This window comes from Spermophilus citellus (genome assembly GCF_964194105.1).
Source record: "Spermophilus citellus genome assembly, chromosome: 2".
Lineage (NCBI taxonomy): Eukaryota > Metazoa > Chordata > Mammalia > Rodentia > Sciuridae > Spermophilus > Spermophilus citellus.
Window position 1 is genome coordinate 189628194 of NC_138183.1, and position 14418 is coordinate 189642611.

Genomic DNA, 14418 nt, shown 5'->3' on the forward strand with positions numbered 1-14418 from the left:
CAAATAAATTATAATGATATAAGAGAATGGCTGTGAGAAGGAAGGCTGGAACTGAGTTATCAACAGCTTTTAAAGATCTGGCTTACAGGTTTGGGAAATTGTGTTATATTATCCATGCAACTCTGTCTTTTAGGGCCATCCATCACACCATTTCCCCTCATCTACTTTTATACCATTTATTCTTTTTGGGGTCGGGGGAGGCAGCAGAGCCTTGCATTCTGTGTTTGAAGTCTGACTCTGCCAGTGTCATGACCAAGGCATTTATATAAGGAATGCAAGGATTAACATTTGGAAACAGTGCAATTCATTGAATTAAGAAAACAATGGAGAGCAGCAGCAACCAGGCAGCACAGCTTTGGAAGGCTCCAGTGCCCACCAGGATGCCCAAAAGAAAGGTCAGCTCGGGTGAAAGAGGAGCCCAAGAGGAGGTTGGCCAGGTTGTCAGCTAAACCTGCTCCTGACAAGTCAGACACCAAGCCCAGGAAGGTAGTGGGCAAGGCTAAATACTCAGACAAAAATATTCAAACAAAAGAGAAAAGGATAGCAAAGGGAAAACAGTCTGAAGTGGCTAACCAAGAAACAAAAGAAGATTTACCTGCAGAAAATGGAGAATTTGAAAATGAGGAGAGTCCAGCCTCTGATGAAGCAGAAGAGAAAGAAGCCAAGTCTGTTAATAATACGCCATGTCTTTTTTATCAACTATTTTGTAAAAGCAAGTTTTTTAGTAGTTCTAAAAACATCTCTAAAAAAGAGGGAATCCCACCTCCTCCCATTTTTTTTAAGTGTAAGTGCCTTTTTTTAAGAAGTGAAATCATTTGCCAGTTGTTTAGTTTGGGATACAACCATAAAATAGTGGGATATTGAATTATGGACGGCTTGGACCATGTCTGGTATCAGCTTAACACTTCATAAGCAGGGAGTTAGTTTTATATCCTACAATACAAAGCATATTAAATGGCAGTTTGGAGTCACAGTCCTGCATTTAATGTCTTGAACATTTTAAATTACTTCTATTCCTGTGTTTTTAAATAGAATTTCCTATAGAATTTTTAATAGTGGTTTCCTAAAGAAGACCACTCCTGGATTACTGCTGTCAAATTATGTGTACTTTGTAACATCTTCGGTCATAGGAATCTAGTTTTCCTAATAATTTTTTTAATGTGATGTGAAAGATGGAAAATTTGAGTATGTAGTATGTATGACAAAGTTATCAATTAATGAGACCTAAATAACAGCAGCATTCAAAGATAGTGGTATTCGCTATTCTCTTAAGGATAATTTGCCTCCAAATTCAAAGCTGGAAAGTCATTGGAATAACTGAAAAGAATCAGTATAAGTCTTTTTTGTCCCCAGCCCTATTTTGTATTTTATTTAAAGTCAGGGTCTCACTGAGTTGCTTAGTACCTTGCCATTGCTGAGGCTGTCTTTGAACTAATGATCCTCCTGTCTCAGTCTCCAGAGCCACTGGGATTATAGGCATGCACCACCGCTCCTGGCTAGTATAAGTCTTTTTAAATTTATGGTTCATGTGTTAAGAATTGTGTACAAAGTGAAATGTCTCAATATAGCCAATAAAATCTCAGTTATGAAGACTAATGGAGACAAATCACTTGATCGTATGATTTTTTTTTTTTCTTAAAAAGGAGCAGAAGGGAACTTTCAACAGGTGTTAGAAATATTTGGCATCTTGGGGCTGGGATTGTGGCTCAGAGGTAGAGCGTTCGCCTAGCATGCGTGAGGCATTGGGTTCAATCCTCAGCACCACCTATAACTAAAAAATAAGTATTAAAAAAATATTTGGCATCTTGTTGTCAATAGTGTAATATGGGTGTCTACAGTTCTCAGAACCCCCTATCTGAACACCTAAAATTACACTGTGTGCCTTTTATCATAAATATGTATACCACAAATTTTTAAAAAATATTTGTCTTTTAGGTTGACACAATATCTTTATTTTACTTTTATGTGGTACTGAGGATTGAACCCAGTGTCTCATGCATGCTGGGTGAGCGCTCTACCACTGAGCCACAACCCCAGCCCTACTTCAAATTTGTAAAAAGGGAAAAAAGGCTTGTATACTAATGTTTATAGCATGTTTATTCACAGTAATCAAAAACTAGAAACAACTCAAATAGGCACTGTATTTTTCAGTTGCAGAAGTCATATTCTTTTCAAATATTCAAGTAATACATGTAGGCCCCAGCCACACTTTGTTTAATTCTCTTATGAATCTAAAGAGGAAGGTTGTTTTTATGTTAGGAAGTGGGGTTCAAAAAATTGGTCTTGTTCAAGATGGTGGCATTATGAGAGGCAGGTCATCTTTTACCATGATGGTAAACAGTGACTATCCATTCAACTCAGAACCCAGGTTGCCAGAGTCCCAGTCTAGAGCTAGGCAACTTCTCATTGAATTAACAGAAATTTTAGTAAAAATTCACTTCTCACTATTATCAGCCGGTAGGAAATCTGTTATGTTTGTCAACTTATTGATAAAACCCTTTTCTAAAGAAAAGCCTTACCTTTCTTATTTCCCTGTGATTTTGAGTTTACAGTTAACTAGGAGGATGCCAAGGCAAGGAGATGGCCAAAGACATTTTAATTAAGTCAAGAAAGACTTGCTTTTAATCAGGTCTTCAGTGTTGCAACTTCTAGAAAGTATCTTGGGATCTCTTGATCTTGCCATATCAGCACTTTAATTTGGTACTCAGGATAAGTGTTTGGAGAGTCAGTGATAAACTAGCTAGCTTCCCTGTGGAGAATACTAAAGCCTCTGGAGATCAAGTCTCAAATTAGACTACAAACATGTGCGATTACAACTGGAAGTAATGTGTACAGGAGGAGTTATAGAGTAGATGATGGTTGAGAAATCTGAATAGTCTTTTTTTCCCCTTTGTTCTTTTTAGATATACATGATAGTAGAGTGTATTTTTTCTTTTTTCTTTTTTTTTTAAGAGAGAGAGAGGGAGGGAGAGAGAGGGAGAGAGAGAGAATTTTTAATATTTATTTTTTAGTTTTCGGCGGACACAACATCTTTGTTTGTATGTGGTGCTGAGGATTGAACCCGGGCTTCACGCATGCCAGGCGAGCGCGCTACCGCTTGAGCCATATCCCCAGCCCCAGTAGAGTGTATTTTGACATATTATACATACATGGAGTATAACTTACTCTGATTAGGATTCCATTCTTGTGGTTGCACATAATGTGGAATAGACAGTCTTGAAAACTTATTCATTCTGATTTTTCTTGTATGTAGTGAGCATTTACTGATGGTCTCCCCTGAAGCATCCCCTCTTCCTCCCTCCTAGCATCATCTTAATTTCTGTTAAGACAGCTGTGTGGGTCTGAGGAAGCTGGCTCCATCTACCGTATACATCCAGTGTGGCCAGGAAGCACATTCCATTCTCCTGGGATTGATTATTTGGATTGGATATGTAACCTAAGCAGGTACAGCCTGAATGTATACTAGTTGGTGTGATGTGTGGATGTAGATCTTTATTTTGCTGTGATTTGGTTAATATAAAAAATGATGATCAATTTTATGATCTCACCCTGGGCTTACAAAGAGGTTCATACTATTACACATGAACAGTTTGGATGAAGGGGAAAGATAAGCTATGCTGTTACATTAGGTCTGCTCTGAGGATTGAATGGGATCTTCACTACAAAGTACCTGTAGAAAGTCTGTAATAAAATATAAATGAAGTTTTAAAGACTCTGAATTACTGATGACAAAACATACACAGAATATCTCAAGAAATAGAAATGTATTGGAATGATACTTCTACCCCAGAATAAAAGCTCAGAAAATTGAAGGAAGAGTTTTAGTTATCAGGGCAACTCTGGTGGCCTTGGGCACACAATCATATTTCACTGTCCCCAGAGTTCTTTTTGTGTCTCTCTTGCTTATCTGTTATTGGCTTTCTTTTCTTGTGTAGACAAGCTTTCTCCAGAGATAGGAGAGGTCACCCTTAGTCTCCAGTCTCTGACCCAAAAGACAAGTTTCCTTCTCTTGCAACTCCAAATTAAAATCCTAGGGTAGGACACACAGCTTGGGTTATACTTCTACCCCAGAACTAATCAGTATGACCTAGACACTGGAGAACCCTAGTAGTCAGCCTAGGACTACATGTGTTCCACCTGACACTGCCAGGGTACGTGTGCGGTGGTCTGAGGGCAGCCCCACCCTAAAAGCAATTTCCCCCAAGAGGAAGGGAAATGGTGCTGAGTAGTAAAACACATGTCCATAGTTACTTAGTATTGCTTTGTGTCCCAAGCAGATTGTTTCTCCTTATCTCTCTAATGGGATGGGGGAAGGGAAAATAATATTAACAGGGGAAGAGAAAGAAATGAGAATTTCATTGTGTATTTACTATGTAGTAAATAAAATTCCCATGCATCCACCTATTATATCTTATTTAATATTTATTATAATACTGTGAGGTAGTTAATATGCCCATTTCAGCCAGAAACAAGCTTAGCCTAAGAAACTAGCCCAGGACCATAGAAGTAATAGAGCTGGGAGCTGAAGCTGGATCTACTTTTCTCCAAAGCCTATTGGGCTTCTGCTGTACTATGGTCTTCAAAAATAATTGGGCTAGGGGCTGGGGCTAGGGCTCAGCGATAGAGCACTCGCCTAGCACATTGGAGGCACTGGGTTCAATCCTCAGCACCACATAAAAATAAATAAAATAAAGGTATTGTATCCAACTACAACTAACTAAATAAATAATTGGGCTGGTGCTGAGGCTCATCAGTAGCACACTTGCCTGGCATGTGTGCAGCACTGGGTTCAATTCTCAGCACCACATATAAATAAATAAAATAAAGGTCTATTAACAAATAAAAAAATTAAAAAAAAATAATTGGGCTAAACATATCTGGTTAACATGACAGGCCCCCTTACTCCCTTCTGTGAACTACATTTTGTGTCCCATCCAAGATTCTCATGCTGAAACCCTAATCCCCAATGTGATAATATTTGGAGGCAGGGCCTTTATGAAGTAATTGGGTCACCAGGGTGGAGCCCTCAGGTTGCCATTAGTGTCCTTATAAGAAGAGACCCAAGAATTTGCTTCCTCTCTGTTCTCACCATATAGGAAACAACAAGAAGGCAGCCATCTGTAAATGAGATCTGGTGCCCCCTTGATCCTGCCTTTTAAGCCACCAGAGCTGCGAACAATGGATGTATGTGGTTGAAGCCACCCAGCAACTCAATCTAAAATACCTCCCTAGTCACTCCCCACCGTCTCTCCCCATCAGAAGCCTAGATTAGAATCTGAAACCTGCTCCAAACCTGGTCTCATCCCACAGTAGACAAAGGAAGTGTTCTTTCTTTTTTTTTTTTTTTTAGAGAATTTTATTTTTAATATTTATTTTTTAGTTCTCGGCGGACACAACATCTTTGCTGGTATGTGGTGCTGAGGATCGAACCCTGGCCGCACGCACTCCAGGCGAGTGCGCTACCAGTTGAGCCACATCCCCAGCCCTGGAAGTGTTCTTTTAAACAAAAATACTTGTGATTGACCTAAAACTTTAGAACACACTTCTAAACATGACTTTTTACTTAAAAATGAAGAAAAAAATAGAATATGAGCTATTATTCTTTATCTGAACCCTACTATTTACTAACTATGCAGTATATTCTGTGTCTCAGTTTATTTGTCCTTAGAGAGGCTCATGATAGAACCTAGCTCATAGGAGTTATTGTGAGAATTGAAAGAAATTTAATATATAAAGTGCTTAGAACAGTATTTAGTACATAGCAAGTAGTATATCCATTTAATTTCTTTATTAGAATTAGTGCTAGTAGTAGTAATAGCAGTGGTGCAATAGTAGTAATAGTAGTAGTAGTAATAGTAGTAGTAGTACTGGGTATTTAACTTAAGGACTCTTTACCATTAAGCTACATCCCCAGCCTTTTTTATTTTATTTAATTATTTTGGTACCAGATATTAAGCCCAGGGACACTAAAGCCACATTTCCAGGCCTTTTTTATATTTTATTTTGAGACAGGGTCTCACTGAGTTGCTTAGGGACTCGCTAAGTTGCTGAGGCTGGCCTTGATTCACGATTTTCCTGCCTTAGCCTCCTGAGACACTGGGATTACAGGCATGTGCCATGATGCCTGGCTTATTTTTTTATTTGGAGACAAGGCCTCATTAAGTGGCTTAGGACCTTGCTAAATCACCCAGGCCAGCCTCAAACTTGTGATTTTCCTGCCTGGGCCTCCCAAGTTACTGGGATTATAGGTGTGCCCTCATAATAATAATAATATGAGTAGCAGACTCATATTAATAGACTCTTCTGCTTACTGACAAACCAGGAAGACTTTTTGCTTGAGGAATCTTCATTGTGTTGCTTGGATTCACATCCAGAGCAAAGGAGCAAACCCCATTATACTATAACCAAGGCAGAAACAAACTACTACTTATGGACCTGGGAGCACAGTTGTAAGGGGAAAACAGTCTCTTTACATATCTGGCCCTGTATAAGCACATTTGATCAACATTTCCCCATATTTTAAACATAGAGTTTAAATCAGTTTCCCTCTATCACAATGGGCCATGGATGAGTCTGGAATGTAGAGTTTCCATCTCTGAGGTACTGAAGCTGATTTGTTAGAAGGCTGATACGTATAGTGGGAGGGTCTGCATATTTGAGGCAGGGACCAGAAGCCATAGAAAGCCTGTGTGTGCAGCTTCAGGATAAAATGGAATATGATTTCCTCAGTGAGATGTGGGGCAATTAACAGAAGTTCAGTGTTACAAGGCCCCTACAGAGAACCTGAAGAGTAATCTGTTTGACACACATCAGTCAGTGGGGCAAAGAGGGAAATGGAAGGTTTACCAATGACTATGTAAACTTGATAAGTTTTGGGTCACCCAGTTTTGGGGACCCTTCTCTGACCCTCTCTAACTCACTTCAGAGTAGTACCTGATTCTTGAATTGGATCTGAAACTCATTTGTAATTGATAAATCTTGAGATTTTGCCTCTGTATCAATGGGCATATTGGAAATTATGCTTCTGTTAAGTTCTTCAGTAATTTTAGTCTGACTTTTGTATGTCTCTGTAATTTTACTATGTGTTTGCTATATACTAAATGACTTTTCATGTTAAACAATTTAAAACAAGTATTTCAACCATGTGAACAACTACTTCAAAATGAAAGTGAATAGTCATAGCCAGGTACTACAACACAAACCTCCAATCCTAGCAACTCAGGAGGCTGAGGCAGAAGGATCTCAAGTTCGACGCCAGTCTGGGTGACTTAGCAAGACCTTGTCTTAAAAAAATTAATTAAAAGGGTTCAGTGCCCCTTGGTTTTATCCCCATTGCCACCCAAAAAGAGAGGTTGAATAGTTGTGCCTTTGCTTTCAAAATGTTCAGAAAATGGACTGAGAATATTTTGTAGTAGTAGTAACTGAATTCAAATACCCAAACAATCCAGAGTATACAGTTCATGGGCTTTCCTTTGTTGCAAATGTCCCTGGGTATGTGAAATAGAGTTTTCATTACATGCTATAATTAATACAACAGTTAAATAGACGATGCTGTTCTTGTTTTGAAGATTCAACCTAGAAACTGCATTCTAATATTTGTTTTCCTTCCTACCCCCATGCCTTATTTTATGTTTAGAATGTTAAAAACTGCAGCATGTTCTTTCTTAGTTCTTAGTTCCCTGGTATGTCACCCACTAAAAGATAATGGGTATCACCTTTGTAACTTCTCTAGTACTATGTGTCTCCTTTTGTTATGGAACTTATCTCCTTGTATTAACAGTTATATATGATTTTTCTACAACTCCACTAGAATATCAGAACCTTGGGGAGAGGGATTTTTAAAAATTCATCTTTGTACTTTTTAGCATTCAGCACAACCCACCACATTATAGGTTTTCTTTTTCTTTTTTTGGTACTGAGGATTTAACCCAAGGGCACTTAACCACTGAACCATATCCCCAGCCCTTTTTGGTATTTTATTTAGAGATAGGGTCTCACTGAGTTGCTTGGGACTTGCTAAGTTGCGTGGCTAGCTTTGAACTCACAACCCTCCTGCCTTAGCCTCCTTGAATAGATCTTTATTTTACACATTAAGAGATGGATGATTAGTAAAGTAGAACAACTTGACTAAAACATCTAGGAAGTGGCAGAACTGGGACTAGAACCCAGAACTTTAGAACTCTCCTCACCCCCAAGTCTTTCCGTTAGAGAAAGTATTTGCTAACTTAGATGATAAGGTTCTACACAGACATATTTTATAATGAGTTCAGAAATGGCACAACAAAAGCAAACCTGTGCTAGGTATAGATTATATGTATTGTAGTCTCTTTAAAATTTTGTTTTTCTTTGAAGGCTGATGACAGGGTCATGAGATTGGAGAGACACAATTGTAAAACTGTGTGGAAAATATGTTTTGAGGAAGTGGTATTTTTGGATTACAAAACTAAATTGGGATCAACTTGACTTTTTAAGTCACTTGTTGGAATGTATGACTAAAATTGGCCTGTTAAATGTGTAATAATACAGTTTAGGTTCAATCAAACTCTGATTTTGTTAAATCATTACAAAAAAATGGGTCTCTTGGGGCTGGGGATGTGGCTCAAGCAGTAGCGCACTCGCCTGGCATGCGTGCGGCCCGGGTTCGATTCTCAGCACCACATACAAACAACGATGTTGTGTCCACCGATAACTAAAAAATAAACATTAAAAAATTCTAAAAAAAAAAAATGGGTCTCATCGAAAATTAACAGGGACTGGAATACTTTTAAATGTAGAAGTCTCAGATTCTATCCAGGCATGATGGCACATGCCTGTAATCCCAGTGGCTCACTCAGGAGGCTAAGGCAGGAGAGGAGAATCGCAGGTTCAAGGCCAGCCTCAGCAATTTAGGCCTAAGGAATAACACAAAACTTAGGTATCCACCATTGAACCCTAAGAGGCTAGTCAAATTTATTTGAAATTTCTTCCCATATCCTCGACCAAGACATGTTGTTTCAGATACAGTTCCCATTTGCTCCAGGAGCTCTGGAAGCCTCTGAGCTCTCTGCCCCTCACCTGTTGTCTCTGGTGGGTCTAAAGCAGAGGCAGGTGGGTAGGAGGTGAGACAGACAGACAGACTTAATAATATGAAAGGACTTTGCAAACTCTAAAGAATGGTATTCTGAACAAAGCCTAGTACAGAGCTGACATTCTGTAAAAGTGTGTTGGGTGAAGAGTAGAGGAAAGAAACAGATACTTTCTGCTCAGGCCATAATTTATATTCTTTAATTCCAGTCTGTATATTATCACTATAAAATTTTATCTTATATGGTTATTTTATGGTTAAAGTAAATTTTTATAAGGTTTACATCATGTGTCTAATTGTCACTAGTATAGACAGTAGAGATAACTGGGCTTGGAATGCAAATCTTCAAAATTTTTTATTTTTTTCCTACCTTTTGGGCAAAAACAGCTGTCAGACTATATTTAGGAAGTCTCATGAGTCCTTCAAGTGACTTCACTAATGGTCATAAGACAGTTCTCTCTCCTAAGAATTGTTGTTTGAAGTTCCTTGTTCATTCAGCAAACACCTGCTCAGCACCAACTCTGTATGTGAGCCATGCTAAGCACCAAAGGCAGAAATACAGAAGCAATGACAAGGCTGTCCTCACAGTGCTGAGGGCCATTGCCAAGTAGGAATGACGCATCAAAATTTCCTTGCCAGCGTACCCCATGTTGCTTAGAGGACATTTGCTGTGACATTGCATGTATGCTTTAGTAAGGTGACCTTGCTCAAGGACCAGGGCGGATCCGGGTTTAGAGCTGATCAGGTTTTAGGGAGTATCCCGTCCTTGGGTTTAGGGAAGTTCCAGGTTTAAGGTGTACCCTGCGGGGGAATAGGGCGCGTATCCTGCTGCCTCAGTCCCTTTTGAGTTCTCGTGAGATTCAGAAAGTATTGGAAAAGAAAGCCTCGTGGAGTAGGTGAATTGGGCGGCGGCAGAACAGGGATTTCCCTAGAACGTGTGTGTAGAGGCCGGTGTGAGTTCGGGAATAAAGAATTGCTGTTTGAATCTACAAAGCTGTGAGTGGCTCGTGATCTTGTGCCCAGCCAAGACTGCGGCATCATAGGACTCCCAATGTCCTGAGTGGTCATAAATACAATAATGCTGGGAAGAATGATGTTTGAAGCGTGACCCAAGGTTGTCCTGGAAGGAGCTCAGGGAAGGGATCAAATGAGGGAAAGAAAAGGGCCAAGCCTCTCAAGGCCCAGCCTTGTCCATCAGCCTCAGAGCTCTTTGGCCACCATAGCTCATTCACATCTTTACATTAGCTGTGTAGTGTCCTCATGGGATCACCAGTATCAGGCAGATGACATTCTCAAACTCAGAAGTGTTTGACTCTAAATCCCTAATCCTTTTCATTAGACTACTGTTTTTTCTAATGGTTTTAAAAATAATACATACACTGTAGTAAACGTTCCCTTGTAATAACAATTTTCTTTTTTTTTTTTTTTTTTAGAGAGAGGAAAGGTGGGGGGAGGGGGAGAGAGAGAGAGAATTTATTTATTTATTTTAGTTCTCGGCGGACACAACATCTTTGTTGGTATGTGGTGCTGAGGATCGAACCCGGGCCGCACGCATGCCAGGCCACATCCCCAGCCCAACAATTTTCTTGTGTTATGGGACTCAGTATATATATCCAGATTCTCTTGGCTCTTCCTGCCTCCCAGGCCCCATTCAGCTTGCTTGGTGGAGTGTGTCTAACCCCCTGCTTTGCTCTGTTTCCCAGCACTGTTGTCTGTTGCATTCCTCTGGGTGGATCACTGCACTTTGTGGTGAGAGCCACAGCAGCTCAGATGCCCAAGCCCCATCTGACCATACGCTGGCTTCTCCAACCACTTCCAGGTTCAAATGTAGGCTGTGTTCACCCACGACTGTGTAGAGGGGCTGGGAGACTTATGTTAAGTAGAGGTGGAGGATCATGGTAGAAGTTAACACCTTTGACCAGTTAAAGGCTGGAGAAGGGAAGGAACAAGCAAATAAATTGCTTCCTGTCAACCTTTCTCCTCCCTCCTACTCCCTGGGACACACACACACACACAATTTTCTGAGATACAATAATTCTATCCTGAGGGGCTAGGGTTGTGACTCAGTGTAGAGCGCTTGCCTAGCATGTGTGAGGCCCTGGGTTCAATTCTCAGCACCACATATAAATAAAAATAAAGTTCCATTGACAACTAAAAAATATATTTAAAAAAAATAATTCTATCCCAAAATATTCTGCATGATTAAGCATTCATTGTCCGGATTTTCATGGTAAGCTCTGGCAATTAATATATTATACCCAGTATAATATATTAATACCCAGCTTTATGTTTGTTTTCCCTCCTATACTGCCTCACTAATCTTTTCCCCTTCTGTCTTCTTTAAGATTACAACATCTGATAAAGAAGATAAAATTGGCGTCAGGCTCTGTTTTCTAGGGAACCTAGGCAGGTAGTCAGTGAGAAACTGTTCTTTCCCACCTTGGGCCCTTGCCCTGTTTTGTATTGTTATTTTTCACTTAACAGTATACTAATAGGTAATTTTGGATGTGTATGTGTCAGGTACTCTGAATCCTTAAGATTGATGTGCACCAAAACTCTGGGAGATATAATAAACCATGGCAATAGATCTATATCAGCATATGCAGATCAACTGATTTGTTTTAGTATTTTTAAGGAATGATTATCGCTTTTGTTGAAATGGTGCATGTTCTTTATAATTTTTTTTAAAGACTGAAAAATTTATAGAAACAAAAACTCATCCCAAATCCTGTATCTGGGAATAACATTCCAAACAGAATTCATGAACTTCAGTTTTTCTCAATGTCTCTATAGTAATGTATGAGGATAGTACTATTATAATTTAACCTGTCCTCAGTTGGTAAATGTCTTAGTCTGCTTTGTATTTCTGTAACATAATAGCACAGATTGGATAATTTTTATTTTTATATATTTTTTTTTATCAGTGCAGACTGGGTAATTTTTGAAAGATATTTATTTCTTATAGTTTTGGAGGCTGAGAAATTCTAGATCAATCGGCTGTATCTGTTGAATGTCTTTGCTGCATCATAATGTGGCAGAAGGCATCACACTGTGAGGGGTTGGATTGTGAATGCTCAGGTCTCTATTGTTCTTATAAAGCCACTAATTCAATCCCAAAGGCCCCACCCTCACTTCCCTCCCAAAGATCCTGCTTGCACATACCATCTACCTATAAATTTGGGGATTAAATTTTCAACATATGGATTTTGGGGGACATGTCTAATCATAACAATAAGCATTTACAATTTTTTTTGTTGTTTTAGTTTGGGTTTTTGGTTTTTAGTTTTAGTTTAGTTTTTTTGTTGTTGTTGTTGTTTTGTTTTTGGTATTTGTTAAATGCTGAAATGACTGTCCTTACAAAGGCCTTTGTGTTTCTGTAATTTGTTGTGGTATATGCATATGTTTCTCCCAAAAACTGTAATCAGGTATTACCATGTGTCAAATGTGCCCATTTTGCAGATGAATGGTTCTGGGCCAAAACAAAACTAACAGCAATATGGTCTGACCCAGTGACTCCTTGAACAGAGAAGAATGGGAACAGAAAATATAACAGAAGTGCAAGTTTCACATCCTAGAGTTTCAGTAACCAAAAGAAACCATAGGCCACACTGCTGATCAGAGCTACATTTTGAACTCTTCTACATTTCAGGTTTTATATTGCTACCCTAAGTTATGGCTTAAACATAGTGGAGGCACTGATTTTTATCATTAAGTTCATAAACACTGTAAGCTATCCCAGTTAAAAGGCCACAGAACCATATTTTGAAGATAAGGTGGCACTTTTTCTAATATGGTGAGTGTCATTGATCAGTAGAATCAGTTGGAGACCAGGGATAATTTATCTAAATTTGAAGGTGACTTTCCAAAGTCTGAGGTTAAAAATCTAAACTTATATAATTTCTTTTTTTTTCCAGTTTGTTATGCTATGTAGTATATTTATATGTTCTGCCATATAAATATGTAGTCATATTCATCAACCAGCTTTTATTAAGAATTTGGTTTTTTCTTCTCTTACTTGCTATGTTCTAATATTTAATTCTTTCTATAATATGTTTTGTTTCAAGTTTTTATTCAGATGTTGGTATCATGACTGTCTGTGTAGCAATTTATGTAACTATTTTAAATTTGTAGCTTGCTTTTTGATCATGATTATCATATTTCAGTGGTTTCTGGGCAAGTAGGATGTACTAAAGGGATTTATTTATTTTGCCCAGAAAATTAGTATAAAGTCCCTGCCTTAAGCATTTTGAGGTAACCAAACCTTCCTGAGAATCATTCCAGAATAGCAGTCTCATAATAGAGCAGATGGTAATTACTCATATTAATGAACAGTATTAATCTGTTAAGCAACCTGACAAACCAGCAGGGCAGTGCTCTGGGAGTGTTGCTGCTTATGACTCTCTGACTGAACAAGGCTGTGTGGCCCTTAGCAAGGAAGAACCTAAGCAAGAGGCAGCACATCCACGCAGCCAGATAGTGCTATGAGAAATGAAGAAAGTAAGGAATTAAGAACTGAAACTGAAAGGAAAGTGAGGAACCAGGAGATGGGCAAGTAAGAAATGAAAGATGGAGACCAGATGCAGATATACACAAGAGTTTATTTGTCAGAGCTGACAAATAAAGGCTATCTCTCCATAGACATAGAGAGGCAAAACAGGCTTGGGTTCAGCTACTTTTATGGGGCAGGCTCAGGGATTAGAGATAGGTGGGTCCTAATGTGGCGGTTAAGGATTGGGTTGATATGAGGAGCTGTGAGCCTTTCTCAGAAACACCCTTGGGCTGGAAAGTGAAATTTTTCTCAAAATGGTGGCTGTCACTTAAGATGGCCATCCAGATGCTAATAAGCAAGGACCTTACAGAAAGTTCCGAGATGTTTTCTGAGGGAGGCTCAGAATCAATGGTCCTCATCTCCTCAATGCTGACAAAGACTTGCCTCCTCAAGTCCAGTAGCACCTACTTAATGACCTGGTGTGCACTGCCTGTGTCTAAACCAAAACTCAAGTTACATGTTCTGACACAAACTGATACCATTAGCCTAAATTCCACCCAAAAGAATTTTTGTTACAGATTTTTAAAAGCTAGTCAATTGTTGAGCATTAAAAACTGAGATATTTTACATAAAATTAACAAATTTTCAAACTTCCAGATCTAGGAACACTGGGCCCAGATTTCTGCTTAGCAGCAATCTACTTTAGCCAGAGCATATGCTTTCCAATTTGTCCCCTCCCCCAGCAAACACTCTTCCTCTGAGCTACAACCCAGCCCCTCTCCAACTCTTTTATTTCTTATTTTGAGACAGGTTCTCACTACATTGCTTAGGGTCTCCCTAATCCTTTGAGGCTGACCTCAAACTT

At 39.1% G+C, this 14418-nt stretch overlaps 1 protein-coding gene and 1 pseudogene across 2 annotated transcripts in view; both read left to right on the forward strand.

Moving 5' to 3' along the window:
- The window catches only part of GAB2 (GRB2 associated binding protein 2), a 189056-nt gene that overhangs the window by 38617 nt on the left and 136021 nt on the right, over positions 1-14418 (forward strand). The window lies entirely within an intron of this gene.
- Positions 381-14418, forward strand: part of LOC308634572 (non-histone chromosomal protein HMG-14-like) — a 42997-nt pseudogene continuing 28959 nt past the window's right edge. Inside the window, exon 1 of the transcript in view lies at positions 381-665. The product of the transcript in view is annotated as a non-histone chromosomal protein HMG-14-like (transcript). The remainder of the gene's footprint in view (positions 666-14418) is intronic.